Source organism: Mustela putorius, unplaced genomic scaffold, assembly GCF_011764305.1.
Source record: "Mustela putorius furo isolate JIRA1106 unplaced genomic scaffold, ASM1176430v1.1 tig00537227_pilon_pilon_pilon, whole genome shotgun sequence".
In the NCBI taxonomy this organism is placed as follows: Eukaryota; Metazoa; Chordata; class Mammalia; order Carnivora; family Mustelidae; genus Mustela; species Mustela putorius.
The window spans coordinates 341,422-366,703 of NW_025422368.1; the positions used below are offsets into that span (position 1 = coordinate 341,422).

General features: G+C 34.9%; 2 pseudogenes; one reads left to right on the top strand and one right to left on the bottom strand.

Annotated features, from left to right (window-relative positions):
- Positions 1-3,305: 3,305 nt before the first annotated feature.
- LOC123390042 lies at positions 3,306-4,239 on the top strand (annotated as a pseudogene).
- Positions 4,240-7,321: 3,082 nt separating this feature from the next.
- The window catches only part of LOC123390034, a 46,244-nt pseudogene continuing 28,283 nt past the window's right edge, over positions 7,322-25,282 (bottom strand).

Here is a 25,282-nt window from a genome sequence, read left to right on the forward strand (position 1 = left end):
ATTTTCACAGGTAGAGAATCAGTTTCACCATCTCCACTGAAATATCTTGAATAAATATTTTCAATGCCTATTTTAATGTGTAGCAGTTATAAATTCTACACATCTCAGCATCTATGTATTGTCTCTGCTGAGCAGAGAGCCTGATGTGGGGCTTGATTCCAGAATCCTGAGATCATGACCTGAGCTGAAGGCAGAGGCCCAAGCCACTGAGCCACCAAGGCACCTCTATATTTCTATACTACTTTACTCTTCTAGTAATAAAAATGATGTCTCTGATTGAAGGAATGTGGAAATAAACAAGTCAAAATATCCAATGCCAGATTTCCAGATATTTATTTTATTGATTCATAATATTCTCAATATGAGAAGATGTCATATGCACAAATATAAATAACTGTTTAATGGAAGTAAATAACACAGTGAAGAAATGTCATCAAAGGCTAAAGCCACATTAGGGAGGGGCTTGGGAATGGCTTCCTTAAATTCAAAGGGTCAATATAGGTATAAACCTCCTCATCAGTCTTTAAGAGGTTGTCCATTTCTCGGGGCGCCTGGGTGGCTCAGTGGGTTAAGCCGCTGCCTTCGGCTCAGGTCGTGATCTCAGGGTCCTGGGATCGAGTCCCGCATCGGGCTCTCTGCTCAGCAGGGAGCCTGCTTCCTCCCCTCTCTCTGCCTGCCTCTCTGCCTACTTGTGATCTCTCTCTGTCAAATAAATAAATAAAAAATCTTTAAAAAAAAAAAAAGAGGTTGTCCATTTCAGAAGACAATGTCATACTAGAAATCCACAGCAGTGTTTTCCACCATTTCGTCTTGATAAATAATTCTTCTCTAGGTTGCCAAAATTCAAGAGATAACAGCACACTAATTATACTGAAGACAAGTCCAGTTTCTGGAAGAAAAATGTGGATTCCTTATGCAATCACAGAAGAGTGAAATTCTACACTTGATCTTAGCCAAAAGGCCGAGAAGCAATAGAAGTGTGAAATTCTAAATCAAGCTTTCCCGTACTTAGGATCTTGCCATTTGTTTGTTTGTTATTTTGCTCTTCGTACTTCTTAATCAATATTTATAAAAAGGATTCACCTCTGTCTTTAATGATTCTTCTTGGCAATCTATTTACTTAATGAATTCCCCCAGGCCAACAAAAATACGCAGATAAAATAAGTCCAGTTCCATTTGTTTGTCAGACATAGAGAAGAACATTCCATATTTTCTGTTTCTCAAAACAGTGTTTGCAGGAAAATATAGCAGTCCATGAACTTAAGGAAAATATTACTTAGGTTTTATAGATGTATGATCATAGAATTACAAATATTGATTTTAAATGTTTGCATGAATAGAAAGAAAAATGGTTGAATAAAGAGTGCTTTGCAGCAACACACTTAGGAAAACTATCATTTAGGGCCAACTGCATATTTGTATGCTGTGCTGAGCATGGGATAAAGGCTTGGGCAAATTAGCCCAGTTAGCCTAAATAAGGTCGTTGTAAAATTACATTTCATGCATCACTGGGCCCATCAGGCACCAAAGTAAATACAATGCATGCTCCTTCCCAATCCAGATTGATGGTGATGAGCAATCTCTCACCTGGGTAAAAAAAAAAAAAAAAAGAAAAAGAAAAGAAAAATTAAAAAGTGCTTTGTATTATATGAAAAGAGGCAAATGGAAAAGTAGTAGTCAACCAAGGTGTAACTGAATTTGCATGTGGAGTTTGAGAGAGACATGAAAAGCAAGAATGAGTTGAATTATAATAAAATGTTGTCAGCATTTTATGGTATCAGGAATAAGGATACCATGAGTCAAAGAGAATTATAATCCCAAAGAATCATGAAAAAGTAAAATCAACACACTTCTTTTGAGAGCACAGTAGAAAACCAAAAATTTTGCTAACTCGATTTACCAGCTCTGAAATTGTGTATATGTTTCAGCAAATCAGATGGTAATAATTGAGACTAGGTCATCAAGAAGAATCAGGAAGTAAGTAAATTATTTATTCTTCAATATAATATATGGAATCTTCATTTTACTTAACTGTTTTAAAGATCATGTTTGCATATATGTTTGTGGATTTACAACCATTATAATATTAAAAATTAAATAATTGCTAGGGTGCATGGGTGGCTCAGTGAGTTAAAGCCTCTGCCTTCGGCTCATGTCATATTCCCAGGGTCCAGGTATCAAGCCTTGCATAGGGCTCTCGGCTCGGTGGGGAGCCTGCTTCCCCCTCTCTCTTCCTGCCTCTCTGCCTACTTGTGATCTCTGTCTGTCAAATAAATAAAATCTTCTAAAAAATTAAATAATTGCTTACTAACAAGAGACTATTAATAAAATCCTAAAGTAGGAACACAGAAATAAATATTGGGTTGTTCATTTTTTTTCTAATTTAAACATGTACTCAGTCACAAAAACAAGATTACTTTTAAAATTGGAAAGAATATCTGCCTCCAAGTTGATGTTATTTTGACCATCCACTTGTTCATTTTCCATAGCAGTATTGTAAACAACAACAAAAAAAAAAAAAAAGGAAAAGGATTATGCATTGAATGATTTCAACTACTCTAGCAACTATTTAATTTACTAATAGAAGGTTACCTTATTGTCCTTCTGATCTTTTTATCAATAAAGCAAAAAAAAAAAAAATGATGAGTGTGATAGCATCAACCAAACCCTTAAGAAAGTAATTTTATGAGAGAATGCCAACAAAACATTCCCATGGATAAACATGCGCATTCTACAGTGAGATGATTACTATGGTTACTAATTGTTTAACCTTCTGAAAGTTTCCTAAACGATGTAGGTCTCCAAATATAAAATGTGGAGGTAGGCCTAAATAACTCCAGTGAGATTTGAAACCCTGTATTTAGATTATCCATAATCCAGACTAGTTTTTATAATATTGAGGAAAAGAAAAATGTCAATTAGAGTATTTTCATGTTTATAAAAAAGGAGCTAAATGTTTTCAGGAATAATTAGAATATTATTTTTAAAAACATTAAAATAAGTAGCTTCTGCTTAAATGTTAGCATAAGATTTTTTTTGTTTTTTTATCCATGGCCCATGACAGTGCATTTTCAACAAAAGAAAGTCAGTATTTAACTTCAAATAATATGTATTACTTGAATGTGAGGTCCAGTAAAATTTGGAGAGTTGCTGAAGGAAAACATTTGTTTTTGGGTTTCATAGATTATTCATCACTGTGGATATTTTTAAGATTCTGTACTCTAACCTCAATCCTGTTTTAACTTTTTATGTCCTACAGGGGAACACACAGTTTCTGCTCTAAAGGGGGAAAGAAAGGATTGGCAATGAAAAACCGCACAGTACCCACAGAATCGATTCTTCTAGGGCTATCAGATAACCCACATCTTCAGATTATGATTTTTCTCTTCTTAATTATCACATATATAATAAGTGTCACTGGTAATTTGACCATCATCACTCTCACCTTGGTTGACTCCCATCTGCAGACCCCCATGTATTTCTTCCTCAGGAACTTCTCTGTATTAGAAATATCCTTTACAACTGTCTGTATTCCTAGATTTCTGGGCACAATTATCACCAGAGACAAGACGATCTCATACAATAATTGTACAGCTCAGTTGTTTTTCTTCATCTTCATGGGAATAACTGAGTTTTACCTTCTAACTGCCATGTCCTATGACCGCTATGTTGCCATCTATAAACCCTTGCATTATACCACCGTCATGAACAAAAGAGTCTGCAATTTACTTGTCTTTTGTGCTTGACTGGCAGCATTCTTAAATATCTTCCCACTATTCTTTTTCTCCAGTTAGATTACTGTGGCTCCAATGCCACTGATCACTGTGCTTGTGATTATTTTCCCCTCTTGCAATTATCTTGCTCAGACACATGGCTCTTAGAAGTGATCGGTTTTTACTCTGCCATAGTGATTCTGCTTTTCACTCTGGCATTAATAATTTTGTCCTACATGTCATCATTAGAACAATTCTGAAACTTTCCTCTGCCAGTCAGAGAAAAAAGGCATTTTCTACGTGTTCCTCACACATGATTGTCATTTCCATCTCTTATGGAAGCTGCATATTCATGTATGCCAACCCTTCTGCAAAAGAAAAGACATCATTGATCAAAAGAGTGGCTCTTCTGAATACTTCTGTTGCTCCTATGATGAATCCATTTATATATACTCTCAGGAACCAGCAACTGAAGCAAGCCTTTAAAGACACTGTCCAAAAGGTTATGCTTTTCTCCAGTAAATGAAAGTATAAGGAGCATTAAAAGTATGATGTTCTTGTAAATACTAAAATTCACACTTTCTCAAAACTCCCTTTTCTTTACTAGAGTTATGTATTTTCCCCATTTTTCCACTCCCATATTAAACTTTCCAATCCTTGACCTCAATACATTTGAGGAACTGAATATTGTTTCAGAATTTTCTGTAAATTCTGGGTTCAATGCATTAAAACATCTGGGTTAATGATTGTGATTTTGAATGGTAGTGGTTTGCCTTTGAAGAGAAACTGGGCATTTACTTTGATGGAAAGAGTGTCAGGATAGATGTGGATTTCTGAACTTTTCATTCTTACCCAGTAATAGAAATGAATGTTATTAGAAAACTTTGATTCCCTTTCTCATTTCCATGAAATCAAGTAAACACAATCACCAGAGGACTGGGAATAAAATCCAAATTTGTACTTCAAAATATTAAAAGATTAGAGACTCATACATACTAAAAATATTTATATCATTTATAATAATTAAGATGCTAATGAGGAGGAAGAGAAAGGAACTAGAAGGGGGTAGAACATAACAAAAGTTTTCAGCAATTCCTACCTTCTAAAGCTATTGTTTTCTTTGTATTGACTCATTTAATCCTACCAACAATTTCATGGGGTGTTATTAATTACTAATCTCTCTTAGTAAAAATTAAAAAATAGGCAAAGAGCAGACAATGTAAAAACACACCAGATATATAAAATGGATGAAACTATGATAAACCACTGGAAGTTCACCTTTCTGGAGAACCGAGCTTTATTTGTGGCATCTAGAACTGACGTTAGGGTTTTGGGAAGTACGGAAGAGAAATAACATCTACTGATAATATTCTACACACTCTACTCTGTATTAAGCAAATCACATGCAGTATTTATTTTACAAAACTTCTTAGAAAGCGAACATTATTGCTTCCAATTTATAGGTGAATGAACATGATGAAATTGAGGTAGAAAGTTCAATGTACAGAGATTGCAGCTTTCAGAACTGGCATTTCAGTCACTTTCCTTTCATCTCAAAACCCAGACTAGTTGGGTTACTTTCATCTTCACCCTGACTTTCACTTGTAGTAAATTATGAATAAAAGCTCATGTTCAATATTAGGATTATTACATTAAAGGACTTTGTAATGTTTAATGAATTCATTCCGGCTTTTCTTATTTATGGCAAGCCTTGGGGATTCAGTGATGAGAAGGAGGTTTCTTGCTCTAACTTATCTCAGATTCTAGTGGGGGAGAAAAACAACATGAAATTAAAATTTAACTTGATCAATGCAGCACCTTAAGCACGAGAAGCCTATCGGCCAGGTAATGTTATCATTGTCAAAGAAAATGTCAGTTTTCCTGCCTTAGCACAATTAGTGTCAGTTTCACAATAATTGCTAAACGTCGATTCTTTTTAACCCTAAAGTCACATGCGTAAGACGAACCTTGTCTGCTTTGGGTATTATCTTAATTTTCACCTTTATTTTATTTCTTGGTCATTATCACATCTGTTTAAAAAAATAAAGTCACACTCTCTCCTAAGAATTTTTTTAAAATATTTATTCATTTATTTGACAGAGTTAGACACAGTGAAAGAGGGAACACAAGCAGGGGAAGTGGAAGAGGGAGAAGCAGGTTTCCCACCAAGCAGGGAGCCTGATGTGGGGCTCAATCCCAGGACCCTGGAAACATGATCTGAATGGAAAGCAAACACTTAACTACTGAGCCAACCTCGTGCCCCTGTAAGAAGGGTTTTTGAGAATAGGATTATGATAGTCTCCAAGACTCTCCAGCAAGGTTCACTTTACCCTCATTACTGCATTGTGGATCATACATTCTTCTTACACTTCGTTTAACCTGCTACCACACCATATCGACTACTATCTCAGATCTATTTTGAAGGAATTTATATCAATGACCACAGTCAAGATTTCTAAGACTTTTTCAGGCATTTATCAATTTACATTAGGAAACACTGTGATGTATTTGACAAATTAAGTTCATGCACAAACTATGTAAACTAAAAGAAAAACCAATAACTATATTTAATACCTATTATGTGCATATTAACAGCTTCTTAACGTTATATATAATTATATATAATATATTATAATTATAGATGAGGAAACTCACAAATATAATTTCTTCCTCTTTTTTTTTTCTTACCTATTGTACTTTTTAATGCTTTATAGGAACAAACGATCAAGATTTTTTTCAGCTCTTCACATTCTGTGTCTTCTTTGCCTTTGTGGTTGCATTTTTTTTTTAATATATATATAATGCATTATTTGCTTCAGGGGTACAGGTCTGTGAATCATCAGTCTAACACAATTTACAGCACTCACCCTAGCACATACCGTTCCCCAATGTCAACCATCCAGACACCCTACGCCTCCCTCCCCACTCCCCAGCAAACCTCAGTTTGTTTCCTGAGATTAAGGGTCTCTTATAATTTCCTCCTAATTCTTGTAGGGAAAATCATTCAGATGTTATTTCTGAAAAGACTTTGAAAGCAACTACATTGCAAGCATGCACTATCCATTTGGATTATTAAACTAGACCATCACCACCTTATAAGATTTTGAGCAACAGATAAAAAGGTAGACATTTAGGTATGGGATTATTAATCTTTTATAAAAACATATACGCAGGGCCATATGAATATAAAATATAGGACTGCTCACAGCATTTGCAATAATGCAATAAGAATTCCAAACAAAAGTAAAAAATATTAATAAATGAATATCCTGGGCAAAGAGAATAATGATTGCAAATGACAGGTATTAAAGTGAGCGAAGTGAATGGGAATAATGTGGAGAGAAAGAGAAAACTGAAAGGAGTCATTACTTCTCTTTTATGCTTTCCATGAGAAGCTGATTTTATTGACTCAATTCATTATGCACAGAAAAAAATTATGTTATAAAACCATATTCATATGGTTCATATTCATATGGTTCATATTCATATGGTTCATATTCATATTCTCATATGAATATTTCTTTCTTTCTTTCTTTCTTTCTTTCTTTCTTTCTTTCTTTCTTTTTTTTTTTTTTTAATGTTAGCACTGAAGTTTATCGAGACGTCCCTTAGTACAGGTGCTGGGGCTTGCCCATGATGCTTTTGATGTATAAAGCCCAGACCTCCTGTCAATTCTTCTTAAGCAACAACACCTGGAAATTGACAGCTAAGTGGATATTGCACACAAGCTCATCATCTGCCATCTTCATGTGACCAAAGTCACTGCCAGACATAGCAACTTCTTCATCTGGAATTGGACTGTGGACTTTACTTCATTTACTTTGGGCCCCATGTTCTCATTGTGGGTCAGCATGGAAGGGAAATTGCCAGCTTTATTCAGGCCTGGACCCAAAGCTTGTAGAATCTGCTTGATCAGAGATTCTGAAGCCAATAAGGCATCACACTTCTTGCTCATCTTCTTGACTATTTTTTTTTTTATTCTTGTTGAGTTTCTTCAGTGTCTCAGTGTCCATGTGGGGAATATCCACAACCTTGGACTCATCACAGTGTTGCCGGTCCCCCAAAACTTGGGGCAGGGAGTGGACTTGAGCCTAATATGTCTGAGAAGCATTTGTCCTTCTGTGGGCTATAGTTCTTCAAGCTGATCTGCAGCTCCAGGAACTTCTGACACTGGCACTGATTTCCATTCAGGACTTCCCACACCACCAGTACAAAGTGTCACTTGGAGACTTTGCTGCTCATGACACAATAACAAGATGAAAAGAGCAACATTATATGTTTTAAACTCTGTTTAACATTTTGCTTACCCCCCAAAAGATATTAACAATCCCTTTAATGAATATGCTTTCTCCTCCTTTTAAAGAAAGAGACAGATATTAATAGGAAACAAATAATGTATATATGGCCAATATGCATCTGAACAGTGATTCAGATCAAAGCTGTTCCCCACAAAGAAGCCATTGTACCAATTGCTGGGGGAGGTGAGAAATCTTGCAACATGAACATATACCAAAAAATCTTGGAATGTCAGAATAGGATGCTATTTTTTCCACAAAAGCACTTTCTTCACAAGAGTACTAAATAAGTTCATCTAAAATGCCAGTTTTGGCTTTTGGGGATTTCTCTCCGAAATATCTTAGGAAATAAAAATTCAGAAGACAACTACTCTCTTGGAATTAAACTTAAATCCCTAAACTTTCATGCAGAAAATTGCTTTCACTAAAGAAGCTTAAAGTCCCAAACTCTTCCACTGGTAATCTCAGATGTAACATATGCCAGTTTGATAATATCATTTCTCGTTGGCAAGAGTTTCTGTCATTTTTGGATTGAGCACTGAGTTATCCACAACAACAACTGCAGCCATAACCATAGAATATGGGATTAGCAACAGATTCTCTCACTGATAGATAATACTTAGTCATTCTCCATCAGTCTGATTTGAGTCACAGTAAGTCTTTGTATACTTAAATAATCAGATCTCTTTAGTGTTCATCGTGCCCTATACCACTCTGTCTGATGGTAGATCTCCAACGCTAAAGTCCTGAAATTCTCATTGCCCTCTTTCCTCCATCTATAAAATTGTCTTTGTATTGCTGCAATTTGTAGTCAAATAGGACATGAGCCTCATGGTACTGTATGCTTATCGATATGATTAGAAGTTTCACCATATACTGGAATGTCATCTTTCTCGATGCTAGATCTTCACAGACTATGAACATTTTGCTAGAAAATGGGATACTTTGTTCATTATTGCCTACCAAAGGGCTTACCATAGTGCTGCCACTTACTAATATATTTGTTAAATTAATCAACAAAAGAATGGAGATCTCAAAAAGCCTATTCCTTTCTAAATTGTTGATATCCCCTTCTTGAAATTATTATTGTTCTCCTCTGATACCTTGTTTGAATAATTTTCTATGACTGGGTTTTCTACGATGGGAACTGAAATTAACCTCTCAAGCCATAAGAACTGTGCAGTCAGCAAGACTCCACAAGAATATCCAAGACAATGATCAATTTCAATTACTGCCTGCCTTCCCCTACCAGCTCACATTTCCCACATCTCCCTTGTTAAGTCTGGGAGGACTTTGGCACTTTGGACAGAGTCTTTGAGATGTTAGTCCACTGTCTTCCTGGTGTTAGTGTCACTGAAATAAATTCCTTTCCTGTTTCACCACCATGCATTTCTTTGCCGTTGTATTTTGTCAGCAGTGAGTGGCCAAACCTGGTCTCTTTGGAAGCCCAGAGCAAGCGCACTTACTCCTCTGTATCCTGGTTTCAGTAGGAAATAAATATGTCTTAAAAATGAATATAAATTAAATATTATAGATGTCTTCTCAGATCATTACAGTGAACAAGAAGATGAGTGGAGTGGAGTGTTTGTTGTTTCTATCAGATACGAAAAAAAGAATCTGAGATTTCTAAAATAATGTAGAATTCTCACCCTTTGCTGTAAGAAGAAAATTACACATACAGCTGTCGCTAGCATCTTTGTATTCTCCAAAACGAAGCTTAGCCCAACACATAATAAACATCCAAGAAGCTATCATTGAATGAATAATTGGTAATGACTCTAATCATGGGCACGTGTTCTATGTCACAATTCAGTGGGAAGATACAAAACATAAAGGCAAATCTGACATCACTTATGGTGTAGAAGGATAGAGACCTCAGCCCCAGTCTAAACCAACACAATGAATTTTTAATATTTTCCCTAAGATTAGAGAAAAAAATTCACTTGTTCACAAATTAATCTGCTGCTATTGCGAAATTGTTATTCTGTGTTACCCAACTGTTAAGTTTCTTATCCTTGTGCAGTTATGGACTATTATAGAAATTTAAACTCTTCTATTATTTTTCTGCTCTGATTTCAGGTCATTATCGCTGAAATATTATATCTAAATTATGTCCTAATTTGGACTACAGGTTAATGCTGGTGTCTTGAGAACACAAAACGCCATGGTACCTTTTGTTTATCCATTCAGCTAATCCCCTGCATCCATTGTTAAGAAAGCAGATAAAATTATGGCTAGCCTGAATCATTAACATTACTAAGATCATATCATCTTGCCCAACAAGCTTGGAAAGACATTGTATTAACCCTTATTTTAACTATAACTGGCTTCATTTTAAGTGTTAAAATAATACCTCTTTAAGTGACAAATCATAGGGTAATTTGGAACCTTCGATCCTTAGTGAAAGTTGGGTTGGTATAGAAATGAGTTTATCTATGCCCTTTGTATGAAATTATAGAGAAGTTCCTGGAATTATTTTTTATTTTCAATATTTCAAGTATTTGTTTATAAATACAAGATGGCAGAGAACAAACAGATTGCAAAGACACTTGAAAAAGCACTTATGTTTAAACAAATTAAAGAAGCCATTAAAAGTGACCTTGCCTAAACCAGTCATAGTTACCACAAAATATGTCTTTAATACTTTCTTTCAGGAATATATGTTTGCTTTAATAGGGTAAATTTATGCTTTATACAAGTAATCTCAATTATGCTCAATGGTATATGTGAATAAAATTAAGCCACACAATTTATATGAAATACATAAATGAAGACATTCTTAAAACTGCTACAATTTAGTAAGAGTTTCATACATTTTTGTTCATTATAACATTAATTGGTGACTGATAGGACCACATGATGGTTTTATGTTCTTATCTAAATATCTTTTAATGATCACTTTAATATAGTCAATATCAGGACATCATGTAATCATTCCTGTACAAAATTTAAAACACTTTATTTCATGTGTCTTAACACTGAGAAGATCTACTTTATGCTTCAGTTGTGCCCAATATAAATTTTTTAGAGTGAAAGTTAGCATCCAGCATATACAGTCAAAAAGAATCAGTATCTTATGACCATAAAAAGGACAGATGATGGAAAGTGGAATAATTCCCTCCCAGAAATTTTGTAGGTAAAGAATTTTAGTAAGCTCATTAACATATTAAATTAATTGGTAATTCAGAGTAGATATTATTCCCTTTGAAAACTCTGAAACCTCAGAAGGATCTAGAGAACAAATGAGACATTACAGACTTGGACAGGCGTCTGGACAGATAAGCATTTCTTAAAATGATCTTAGATATAAGTATTAGTCCCAGACTGGAAAGACCCTTTCCCAAAGAACCAATGTAGGTCATTAGGACCAGCTTGGTGGGCCCTCAGACTAGCACAAACCACTGCACACAGCACATCTACTGACTAGAATTCTGCAAAGCTTCAGCTCTAGTGGAAATAGCGTCAGGTATCTTTTAGCAAGCAGACCAGAAGACACTTGGTTAAAACTCAACCACACTCTGGCAAAGGTCCAAACACTCCCTACTGGATACAAGGAGAAACACTGCAGAGGACTGACCTGAGGAAAAGAGCTGCCATAACATAGGAGCAGAGTCCACACAGCACACAACCAGAGACACATCCTGGAGCACTGGACATGGACATTATATGAATTCTTCTTCATAAATATGTTAATATCAGGAGCAGAAAACATAATAAGATTGCATAACACAGAAGAAGAGATGTAGACTAGAAGCCAAGATGGAGGAATTCATCTCAAAAGAAAGAACAAGAAAAGGTCATGGCCAGGGATCAAACTGAAACAGATATAAGTAATATGCCTGATCCAGAATTTAAAGCAATAATCATAAAGATATTACTTGTGCTTAAGAAAAGCATACAAGACTTCAGGGAGGCCACTACCACAGAGATAGAAGAGCTAAAAATTAGTCAGCCCTAAATGAAAAATGAAAAATAACTAAGATGTGAAACCCATTGGACGTAATGACTATATATATATATATATATATATATATATATATATGTCTAGAAACAAATGAAAATGATAACACATTAGCCCAAAACCCTTGTGAAAAGAAAAAGTGGTTCTGGGAGGAATGTATACACCAATACAGCCCTACTATATGATGCAAGAAAAAACTCAATCTAAATTCATACTTTAAAAAGATAGAAAAAGAACAACAAATGAGCCCTAATGCCAGTAGAAGAAAGGAAATGATAAATACTAGAGCAGAAAAAAAATTACATAGAACCAAAAAAATCACATAGAACCAAAAAATGACAAAGAACCAAAAAAAAAAAAAAAAAATCAATAGAACATATCAATGAAGCCAGGAGCTCATTCTTTGAAGAAAAAAATTAATAAAATTAATTGGGAGCAAGGTGGCAGAGGAGTAGGAGACCTAAATTTCCTCGTGTCCCAGGAATTCATCTATATAGCTATCAAACGACTCTGAACATCTACAAACTCAACAGGAGATAGAGGAAAAGAATAGCAGCAATCCCGTGAACAGAAAAGCGGTCACTTCCTGGAAGGTAGGATATGCAGAGAAGTGTATCTGAGGCAATTTGCAAACACCAAGCCAGCAGAGCACAAAATCAGAACTTATAGAATCCTACTCTGGTGAGGGACATCACTCCAGTGGCTAAGCGGTCAGATGGTGGGGGAGGCGGTGGGGAGGGGTATGGAACCCTCACTGGGACAGTGTGGTCTCAAGACCCTCGGTGTCACAGAAAGACCAGGGGTGCCTGAGTGTGACAGAGCTCCTAAGTATCATAGTGGGGAAGCTGGCTGCAAGACAGAGCTGAGAAGTGGGCTGTAAGGTCTGGGTTACCCTAATTCATGATCTGTAGCAGAGCCACTATTCTTCAAGCAGGGACCCAGAAAACAACAGATCCAAAGAGATTTCCCTTCCTCCCCAGGGAGGAATGACATGGGAACTCATGGTAGGAATCTGCTAGGTTTGGAAACTCCAAACAGGGCCATGTGCCAGAGATACTAAAGCTTGGTCACAGGCCGGGTAATCATGGAGTGCGGCCAGAGACCAGGGAGAGAGGAGTGATTGACTGCTTTTCTCTGAGGGCTCACTGAAGAGTGGGGCCCTGAGTTCTTAGGTCCACTGGGGCCAGAGATTGGGAGGTCACCATTTTCATTCTCATCTTCCAAAGATGCGTTGAAAGCTCTCAGAGAACAAAAGCTACCAAGACCAAACCAGAGCAGATGACTAAACCTGGCCCCTGGCAAGGGAGGTACAATTCTGCCTGAGGCAAACACATTTGTTAATCACTGCAACAGGACCATCCCCGAGAAGATCAACAAGAATATCCAGCCAAGACCAAGTTAACCAATCAATGAGAACTCTAAAACTCCAGTGCTAGAGGAAAATAGCACATAAAATTCATGGCTTTTGTCCCATGATTCCTTTTTTTTTTTTAAACAAATATTATATGATTCTACTTATAGAAGAATCTAGAATAGCCAAATTCATACAGACAGAAAGTAGAACAGTGGTACCAAACTCTGCTGGGGGACAGGGGAGAATGCAGAGTTGTTGTTTAATGGTATAGAGTTTCAGTTTTAGATGATGGAAAAATTCTAGAGATGGATAGTGGTGATCATTGCACAACAAAGTGAATGTACTTAATGTCGTAAACTGTACACCTAAAAATTTTCCCATGTTTTTAGTCTTTTAAAAGTTAATTTCTTTAATTATCATTTTTTATTTTTCTATTTCTTTTGAATTTTTCTTCTTTCCTTTTTCAACCATCTTATGGTTGAAATTAATTTAAAAACTTTTTAAAAGCTTTTTAATTTACATTTTTACAGTCACAGACTATCCCTTCAATGTATTTAGCCTTATTTTTTGTATATATATGTTTTTCTTTCTTTAAAATTTTGGGATACAATTTCTTCTAACAGAAAAAATATACCATAAATCTAGTATATGGCTTTATTCTAGTGCTCTGCCTCATCACATTCTCTCTCTTTTTAAAAAAAATTTTTTTTAAAAATAGCAATTTTAAATTTAAAAATTTTGAGAAAATTCTTTTCTCAATAAACTTTTTATCAATTATTTTTTAAAAATGTTTTTCAATTTTCATCTTTACAGTCATATTGCATCCCTTCATCATGTTTAACTATATATATTTTTTTACCTTCTTTAAAATTTTGGGAGACAATTTCTTCTAACAGACCAAAATACACCCAAAATCTAGTTCTGTGTGTCTATTCTATTAACCAGCCTGATGATACTCTATTTTTTTTCCCCTTTTCTTTTTCCCCTGGTTTCCTGTCTCTTCTGATTTCTTTAGCGTATATATTTCTGGGGTTGTTGTTACTCTTTTAGCAGTTGGTTCTCTTGTTCTCATTCATCTATTCTTCTTTGGATAAAATGAAAACATGGAAAACTTCACCTCAAAAAGAAAAAAAAAAAAAAAAGACAAGAGGCAGTACTGACTGCTAGGGACCTAATTAATATGGGCATTAGTAAGATGTCAGAACTGATGTAAAGATACTAGCTGAGCTTGAAGAAAGCATAGAAAATACTGGAGAATCCCTTTCTGGAGAAATAGAAGAACTAAAATCTAACCAAGTCAAAATCAAAAAGGCTACTAATGAGGAGCAATCATAAATGGAGGCTCTAACTGCTAGGATAAATGTGGGAGAAGAGAGAATGAGTAATGTACAAGACCAAATAATAGAGAATAAAGAAGCTGAGAAAAAGAGAGATAAATAAATGCTGGATCATGAGGGGATCAAGAGATTAAGTAATATCATCAGATGAAGCAATATTAGAATAATTGGGATCCCAGAAGAAGAAGAAAGAAAGAGAGGGACAGAAGGTATATTGGAGCAAATTATTATTATTTGACAGAGAGAGAGATCACAAGTAGGCAGAGAGATGGGCAGAGAGAGAGGGGAAGCAGGCTACCCGCTGAGCAGAGAGCCCGATGCAGGACTCAATCCCAGGACCCTGAGATAGTGACCTGAGCCAAGGGAAGAGGCTTAACCCACTGAGCCACCCAGGCATCCCACCAACTGGAATTTAAATAAAAAAATTTTAAAAAGAAGCAAATATGAACATTTAAATCTTTAATTCCTTTACTATTTTATTCCTCTACTATTCGATTCCTTTACTATTCTACTTTTTCTTTTTGTTTTATTTCTCAACAGTAGATTTTGCCTAAAGAAAATAAAAAGCAGCATCAGAAATAATACAATGATTACAGAGTTCATTCCCTTAGGCATCTCAGATGCCACAACGATATCTTTTTATTTGTGATTTATGTATTAAGTGTCACTGGAAACCTAACCAGCATCATCTTCATCTTGATTGAATGTCATCTCAAGACTCCTATATATTACTTCCTGCAGAATTTCTCCTTCTTAGAAATTACATTCACCAGTGTCTCTATCTCAAGATTTTGGGGGGCAATCATTATAAATATCAAGACCCATTTCCTATAACAATTGTTTAGCTCAACTATTTTTCTTTATCTTCATGGGTGTTTCTGAAATTTTTTCCTTCTCACTGCCATATCTTTTGATCATTATATTGCCATCTGCAAATTTCTTCAGTACATCACCATCAAGAGCAAAAAAATCTGCACCCTGCTTGTCTTTGGGTCCTAGCTAGGAGGATTTCTTACCATTTTCCCACCACTCACATTCATCCTCCAGCTAGATTTCTGTGTTCTGATGTAATTGATTATTTCTCTTGTGACTGTTTCCCCATCTTACAACTCTTGTGCTCAGACACATGGCTTTTGGAGATGACTGGCTCTTACTTTGCTTTTGTCGCTCTGCTCTTCACTTTGGCATTAGTGATTCTCTCCTACCTGTGCATCCTTAGCACCATCCTGAGAATCCCATCTGCTAGTCAGAGGAAAAAGGCTTTCTCCATGTGCTCCTCTCACTTGATTGTCCTTTCCATCTCTTATGGAAGCTGTATATTCATGTATGTCAAGCCTTCAGCAAAAGAAAGAGCATCACTGACCAAAGGAGCATCTATTCTCAACACCTCAATTGCCCCCGCCCTGAACATTGAACCCTTTATTTTATGTCCTGGTGAACCAGCAAGTAAAACAAGTTTACAAAAACTTACTTAACAGTGTTGTTGAGAAAGAAATGAAAATATATATTAACATGAAAGGATGTCATCGTGAAGATTCAACAAAGAAAAAATAAAATTTCAACTTCTACAATATCCTCCCATATCCATCTCAGAGATGCTTGCAAGGCTGAGCACTTTGTTGAAGCTTTCTTTAAACTGAAAATAATCATGTTGTGGCTTTCCTTCAAACTGTCTGTAGGTTCCACTTTCTGACTGATTTATTATAAAATATAAGTTATTTTCTGATTGTTCTGAATAATAAAAATATTGTATTGCATACTGTAATGGTGAATGAGTAAACACTGTCTTAATAAACTCTTAAATTTTTTTCTAATACCATGGTTTCTTTCCTAAAGTTATAAAAAATATGAAATTATCTGTAACAGCCATATTTTTTGCACACTATCTTCAGTGTCGGTCCAATTCTCCAATTCAGCAAGTTGGCTGGAGTGTTTCTATTACTACAAATGATTTGAGGTCATATGTCTTCTGTTTTCTAGTTATACTTAAGGCATGTGACATGCCATTTTTTACATACTCTCCTTCTTTATCTGCATTATTTTTATTTATTTATTTATTTATTTAAAGATTTTTATTTATTTATTTGAGAGAGAGACAGTGAGAGAGAGAGAGCATGAGCGAGGAGAAGGGCAGAGAGAGAAGCAGACTCCTCATGGAGCTGAAAGCCCAATGTGGGACTCGATCCAGGGACTCCAGGATCATGACCTGAGCCGAAGGCAGTCGTCCAACCAACTGAGCCATGCAGGCATCCCACTGCATTATTTTTAAATATATACTAGGTGAATAGTTAGGCAGTCATCATTACACTCATGCCACCAGAACATTTGATGGGAATTCCATACAAATCTATTCTATAGAGAACATTATTATTGTGCCTTATGCTGAACTAGATATGTCCTAAACCACATCATATTTAATCTTCACAGGTATATGGCAAATTAGACTAATTATCTCTTCTTTACAAGTGTGTAAATAGATGTTCAAAAAAGTTGTACTATTTGCCTGAGGTCTTCAACTATAACAGCCAGTATCATAACCTGATTCGAAAAACAAAACAAACTGACAAAAAATTATTTGCTTTATTATATACACAATTGAAACTCACTAAAGACCTCCATACTTTGCATAGCTTTGACTAAGGACTTGCACAATTTTACTGGTGCTTTTCATTCATACTATCTCATTTGGACATGACTATATGATTATAGTCTAGTCAGAGGTGGTACTAACTCCTATTACTGTACTTGGCATATAAAATAGAACATTAACTAAAATAAGAAATTCTTCAACTGCTGTTGGTGGTGAGCAATAGAGTGAGTGAAAATAAAAAATAAAAACATATGAGCGGTATTATGACACCAAAACTTCTTATTAGAAGTCAGATTAAAAATAATGGAGTGAATGAATTGACTTAGTACAAGATGGTAGATCACCAGTTTAAAAAACATGCTAATGAGTAGAGATGCATTCAACAGAGATCTGCATTAGGAATTAAGATATTTGGTTGCTAATCTCTGTCTGAAAAGTAATGTCAAAGGAAACAAACTTCACACTTAGTGCTTGTTGTTGCTTGCTGTTGGGTTTTATTTCTCCTATCTCATTGGACACTATCTCTCAAGCTTCCTGTTTCAACTTCAATACTAATGTGTACTATTTTATATTCTTTAGCGTTTGTACACATTCCAGTTCTGGCAATTTTTTAAAGATTGTATTTATTTATTTAACAGACAGAGAACACACATAGGTAGAGAGGCAGGGAGAAAGGGGAAGGAAGCAGGCTCCCTACTGAGTGGAGATGCTGATGCGGGGCTTGATCCCAGGACCCTGAGATCATGACCTGAGGCAAAGGCAGAAGATTAACCCACTGAGACACCCAGGTTCCCCCATTTCTGGCAATTTTGATTCACTGAATTATTTCCCTTGAGCCAGGGAACACATAACATATTAACTACTCTGTACAAGTTAAATCTGTGTAAAAACCATGCCAAAAGTTTTAACATACCTACTGATATTTCCTTTTTGTCTTTTATGTATTTGGCTCTTTCTAACTCTCTATAGTTAAATATGTATATTCGTCCTGGGAAAAAATGGGAAGAACAAGAAAAAATATTGATGATAGAAAACACCATTGTTCAATGGCAAAGGAAGGCTATCAGAAATGCTTGTTCCCCTAGATGACAATGATGAGATTTGCCAATATTTTACTATTACAGGCAATCTGTGTTGTGAACCTGTATGAAAAGCAGAGATAAGCCTAGCATATAGAAGGCAGTGAAAGTCTCTCAAGCCTTATTGACTCATTAGTTCAACTTTAGTCAAATTAAATGAAGTATATTGGGGTTAGGATTTGCAACTGGATATATTAAAAAGTATAAAAACAGGACAGTATATTTTGTTTTACTGTAACAATTAATTCAGTTAAGAACAGGAAGTTACTATGGCTATGTGTGTTGCCATTTGGAGATAGGCTATGGATATTGTGTTCAAGAGGACAGACTTTAATTTCAGGAAGCCTAAGATTATATTTGATACTTGCTAGCTATGTGAATTTGTGTAAGGCATACCATCTCTACGAACCTCAGTTCTTCAATGGGGATATAGAATAAGAGAATAAAACTTTCATAACTGTGTTTAAGGACTAAGTGAGATAAATAATAAATTAATGAAATTAATGCCAACTAAAACAAAAATAAATAAAGCAGCTATTTATATATCCTAGTGTCATATAAATTATAGAGTGTGTTCACTTACATTAGTTGAATTAATTCTCAAAACACTCCTTACATTTACACTCCATGTCAAATGAAGAAAAATGAAGCTTAAAAAATTTTAGTAGCATCCAAAGTCACAAATCTACTAAGTGGCTCTTTTTTTGTTTTTAATCCTTGCCTTTCTTTTTTAAAAGATTTTATTCATCTACTTGACAGACTGAGATCACAAGTAGGCAGAGAGGCAGGCAGAGAGATAAGGAAAAGCAGGCTCCCCACTGAGCAGAGAGACCTGATGCAGGGCTCCATCCCAGGCCCCTGGGATCATGATCCCAGTGGAAGGCAGAATCTTTAACCCATTGAGCCACCCAGGCACCCCAATCCATCCCCTCCTAATAACAACAACAAAAAAAAATACATTCTGTAATAAATAAACTAACCCTATAATGTCAAAAATATGAGTTAATAGTAAGTTTTAATGTCATAATTTTATTAATAATTTATTTAGTTTCCTTCCTCATTCAAATTATAGATGGATGATTGGTAAACCAAAACGATAAGGTTATGTGTTAATATTCAGCAAAAACCCCTAATGATATGAGTGTTATCATTTCTGAAAATACTATTAAATGTAATTTGGTGCTTTCTTTTTTCCTTGATTTGTTTCTATACACAACTGTATGAATTATAAAAACTGGCCTTCCCATCCTTGATGAAATGAATAAATGTAAATAATTGTGATTTCTCCAGGAAAATGGTCATCCAAAATAATATAAAGAACAGTGAAAGACAATTCCAATAAAATAATTCTTCCAATCACTCAGTAGAGTCAACTGTGGAGATTTTGTTTCATTTGGACAGAGATTTCACATGATCTCTAGTTAATTTGTCAAGAATGAATGAGTAGTGCCAGAAGTGTATTCCAGTGTTACTATAAAGCTGAGCTAGATATTGCCCATAACATTAATTAATTTTTTTCTTTCCTCTAAAATAAATATGAACAACTCATTCTGAACAATTTAATAAAGGAAAAAGAAACACAGTAACATGATCAATAGAGCAAATTTCTTTGGAGTACTCTCTGACTATATCTTTCTAATGACTTTTAAAGGGCTTTAACTAAAGATAAGTGAATAAACACATAAGATTAAAAAAAAAAAAAGACTATCAAAGCTAATGCATCACTTAGGGAGACTTCCATCCAGCACAATAGAAAGAATTATTTTCGTTTTCTTTATTTTAAAATACCTGAAATAAGTGGAACCAGGCAAAGGGTCCTCTCTCAGACTGTCAAAGGCACATCCTATGAGACTTCAATCTCATGTATTTTTTAAAATAGAGTTATTTTCTTACCTTGCACATCAATGAAATTGCCATTGACTAGTTTATCAGAAGTATTAATTAATCATCATTCATATGTACTTGATGGTAAAAATTTCAAAAGGGTAAGATATCAACTTTTCTTAAAAGATTTTATTTATTTTAGAGACAGAGAGAGTGGGTGTGAGCTGGTAGAACAGAGGGGACGGGGGGGGGGGAATCTGAAGCAAATTCCATGATGGGCATGGAGACTGACTCAGGGTTCCATCCCACAATCTTGAGATCATGATCTGAGCCAAAACCAAGAGTGGGTCAGTCATTCAACCGACTGAGCCACTCAGGCACCCCATGATATTGATGTGTTAAGAACAAAACCTCTGAAGATGCTTCCTAGACTTCTTATTCAGCCAATGTTCAGTATTATGTTTCAATTTCAATTCTATTTAATATTTTTTTAAAAAAATATTTATTTTTGTGAGAGAGAAAGAGTGAGAGAGTGGGGGCGGGCCAACGGGGGACATAGAGAGAATCCCAAGCAGACTCCTCCTTGAGCACTGAGCCTAAGGTAAGGCTGGATCTAATGACACTGAGATCATGACCTGGACCAAAACAAATAGTCAGAGGCTCAACTGACTGGGCCACCCAGACACCCCTCTAGATTCACGTTTCAATGACTCCATGAATCTGTCTCAGGAATCCTCAGAAAGCAAGTCAAAATTGTTTGAAAGGAGTGGAAAGAAATGTGTATCCTACTGGCATAAGCCATTATACTGAACTGTAATAAGTATATTTAATATATATTTAGTTAATGAGATAGCCAAATGAGGTAGAATTATTCCAAGAGATCTTAAGTGCTATAATTGAACTGTACATCCAAGTGGGATTTAATCTAAGAGCAAAAACAATAGCTTAAAAAATTCTTAAGTTGTTCCTAGGTAGGAATAATATGGTGGATAGTAGTGCTGTCACTGTTATTCTAATGTTACTTTATGGGCAGCGTGAGGAAAAGAAGCAAATGAAGATTAATACAATATTAGAATCTTCTCTAATTCCATCAATAGCCAGGGTTCTAATTATGAGATAAAGAATATATAAAGGGGTGCCTGTGTTGTTCAATTAGTTATGCATCTGCCCTCAGTTCAGGTCATGATCCCAAAGTCCTGGGTTTGAGCCCTGTGCCAAGGTCCCTGCTCAGCAAGAGAGTCTGCTTCTCCTTCTCCCTCCACCTTTACCTCCTGCCACACTTATGCTCTCTCAAATAAATAACACTTTAATTAAAGATATATACATATATCTTTATCTTATTAATGAATATATATTAATATATTATATATATGCATGTATATGGTAGAAGGAGTTTCACAAAAATATTGTAGTCCTAAATTTGAATGATAGATTGAAATTGCACTCATAGGCATTTTACTTAAATATATATATATATATATATATATATATATATATATATATATGTGTGTATGATTCTTGGGTAACTCAGTGGTTACCATCGCCATTTTGCATCACATCATGAATTAAAGGATCCAGCCATTGATCAACAGTACCTCCTAAGAATAAAAAAAAAAAAAAAAAAAAAAAAAAGAAGAAGACTAAACATGTGTCTCCTCTTGATAGTTACAAAGAAATTCCCAAACCTAAAGTGGCCACTTTTAGCTCAGGTCATGATCCCAGGGTCCTGAAACTGAGCCCCACCGAGGGCTCCCTGCTCAGTGAGCAGTCTGCTTCTCCCTCTCCCTCTGTTCTTCCCCCCATTCCCCTGCCACCACCCACTCATGCTTTCTCTCTCACTTGTGCTCTTTCTGTCTCAAATAAATAAATGAAATATTTTTTAAAAAATTCTGTGTGTTGGCCCTATCCACTGAAAATACCTAGAAAGGATGATCAAACTCATAGTTTCTTAACCAGTTTCTTACCTTGATTCACATTTCCTAACCAATGTAAGGAGGCCTCTTTGGAGAAATGACTCAGTCCAGTTCTAATACAGAAAAGTGTAGCATGAGCCTGGAAACACTTGTTCTACAAGATGCAAAGGAAACAATCAAAGAGGAAAAGTGTACAGTCCAAAAGAGAAGGGTCTCCCCCAGACTAAAGCACTCCAAAGAGAGAGGGATGACAATTTCAATCTCCCTTGAAATACGTATGTCAATCACTAATGTGACCTACAATAAATACAAAATTTATAGAGCCGTGTATTCCTTTTTTTTTAACTTTTTATTTTTTATAAACATATATTTTTATCCCCAGGGGTACAGGTCTGTGAATCACCAGGTTTACCAAAGCACATACCCTCCCCAATGTCCATAATCCCACCCCCTAGAGCCGTGTATTCCTAAAGATACCAACAAAAAGATACTAGACAACCAACTCTGACTATGAAATAGAAATGAAGTAGGTATTCACCTGGGCTTTTTCGTGTAAACTGTAACAATGAATAAGCAAATGGTAAATAACAGATTAAGAACATCGCCATTTTGCATCACATCATGAATTAAAGGATCCAGCCATTGATCAACAGTACCTCCTAAGAATAAAAAAAAAAAAAAAAAAAAAAAAAAGAAGACTAAACATGTGTCTCCTCTTGATAGTTACAAAGAAATTCCCAAACCTAAATTTTTGCAAAATAAGAGTCCCCAAACCTAAACCAGGATTAAGCCTCTAAACCTAAACAGCAATTACAGGAAATCCTGGGAATGAGAATGCAGTCAAATGAGCATTTCTGCACCTGTGCCCCCCACGAATATGAGAGAGTTTCTTGTTGCCTATTAATTGGGCTTTTAGGGTAAAAACATGACACCATTTCATTCTTGCAATAGAACTGATCTACAAGATTACCATATTATATACTTAAAGTTGCTGAGAGAGTAAATCTTAAATGTTCTCACCACAAAAAAGAAAAGGTAAATATACAAGTGAAAGATGGGCTAACTAACCCTACCTTGGTAATCATTTCACAATGCACAAGTGTCTAAAATCAACACATTGTTCCCTTCAAACTTACATAGTATTATATAGGTTAATTCTAGCTTAACAAAGCTGAAATAAATATAAATAAGTGGACAAGGGCATCACTCCCTATGATATAAAGCCACATTTGCCAGCATGCTCCTTTACTGACTGCTCCTTTAAGTACCTTAAGTAAACACAGTATTCACAGTCATAAATTTCAGTTATGCCTACATTTTCCTTCCATTTTTCTTCCCACTCTGTTCTAATTCCTCTCTTCCAGTAAGTAATTTCCGAAAAGTCTTGCATTCCAACTGTGATTTACTTCTGCATCGGTAACTATGTCATTATCTGATTATACAAACTGACAATTGTATTTTTTATGTTAAAGTACTTATGTCTTGTTATTATTTTTATATATACAGCACTTATTTAATATTAAATAGTTATTATTTAATGCGTATTATTAGTTTATATAATTATATAACAAATGTATGCCTTACTTTTAACTGATTACATGTAGTATAATTTTTATTATCAAAATATTTGGGACATATAAAAATGGCATTTAAAAATCAATAATAATTCACTATCCAGAATTTCAAATAAGTAAAATATTAGTACTTGGTGATATTTCTCATTAGAATATTAAAGATAAGACAAATAAATATAAAGGCCAAGTTTAAAAATTAGATGGGCAAATTGACACTGTAATTAAATATTCCTATTTGTACTGAGGGTTAAATTAACATGTATATTGGAATTTTTAAAAAATATAACCAAAAGGTGCCTTATAATAGTTATTATTTAACTTAGAATTACAAAATAACCTTGTCTCTCAATGCTTCAACACCAAGAAAGTCTAAGGATAAATAATAAAAAGGGCATATTTAGAAAGATTTATATTTCCGGATGATTAAAAATAAATTAGATTGAGTTTATTTTTATAAAAAAGGTTTCACAACAGTTTTTATTATTCACAAAATATTAAGAAATTGTGATTAATGGATTAATTATTTTGTAGAAGTCAACATTTTAGGTCCTCTGTGGGATACAAAAATGAACACAACCATTCTCAAGGGAGATTCACTATAGAAAAGAATTAAAAGGCTACTGAGAAATGTAAGGATGGCTTCCAGGAATCCCTCGTGGTCTGTAAATATACAGTCTGACCTGGACTTGGTCTTGTTCCCACTAGATCAATGAACAACTTTCTTTTGAGGTCAAAACAAATTGACTTGGAAAATTTGAGCTATAAGTGCAAGTGGAGGAAAATCAATCTAGTTTAAGAATTCGCACTCATACACCAATGATGTTATATCCTTCTCAGTCCTCTCTTTAATTAGTGCTTTCCTAAGTTTTTAGATTAACATTATTGAAGAGGACTATCATATTATTTCCACATTTTTTAAGGTTTTCTGACATTTTGTATTTATTTCCTGAACTGTTTCCTTCGAGCCATCAAAGGAAATCTAATCAAATCGAATCAAATTTGATCAGAGTGAACTTTGCTGAAGTCTGGCAGAGAAGCAATGATTTGCATTCTGTTCTTCACAGCACAAATTTAACTCTTAAAATATAAAGGAGATAACTGTCATAAATTTAATAATCAAAATCTATAGCACAGGATATCCAGCACAACTGGGAATTGCCTGTATGTTAGTACAAATAGAAGACATTTTCCTGTATGTTTCTGAAATATCCTTATGGATCACTGTTCTCATGTAAAAGATAAGTGTGAGACAGAATTACAAGAGAACCAGATTTTTTTTTTCATAAAGCTAATAGCTCAGGAAGAAGGATGTTCAAATGGAATAGGCACTGGGCAACAATCTGGGTGACAGAACTGCTAATATCTGAGGCAAGTAGTTACTTTTCAAATTTGTGCTTCAGTGTAAAATTTTTTAAAAAAAGGTGCAGCTCCATTAAGCTCAAAAATAAAAATATTTTTGTATGTATATTTCTAGCAAGTCACAGAAGATATGAAAATTAATGAAAAACTAGTGAAACATTCATTTTGATGGAATTACAAGAAAAAACAATAAATGAGTAAGTGAATATATTCTTTATTTGTTAAATAAAATAATAGGGCTATTACCTCTCTCACACAGTAAGTATATATAATATGCTACTAT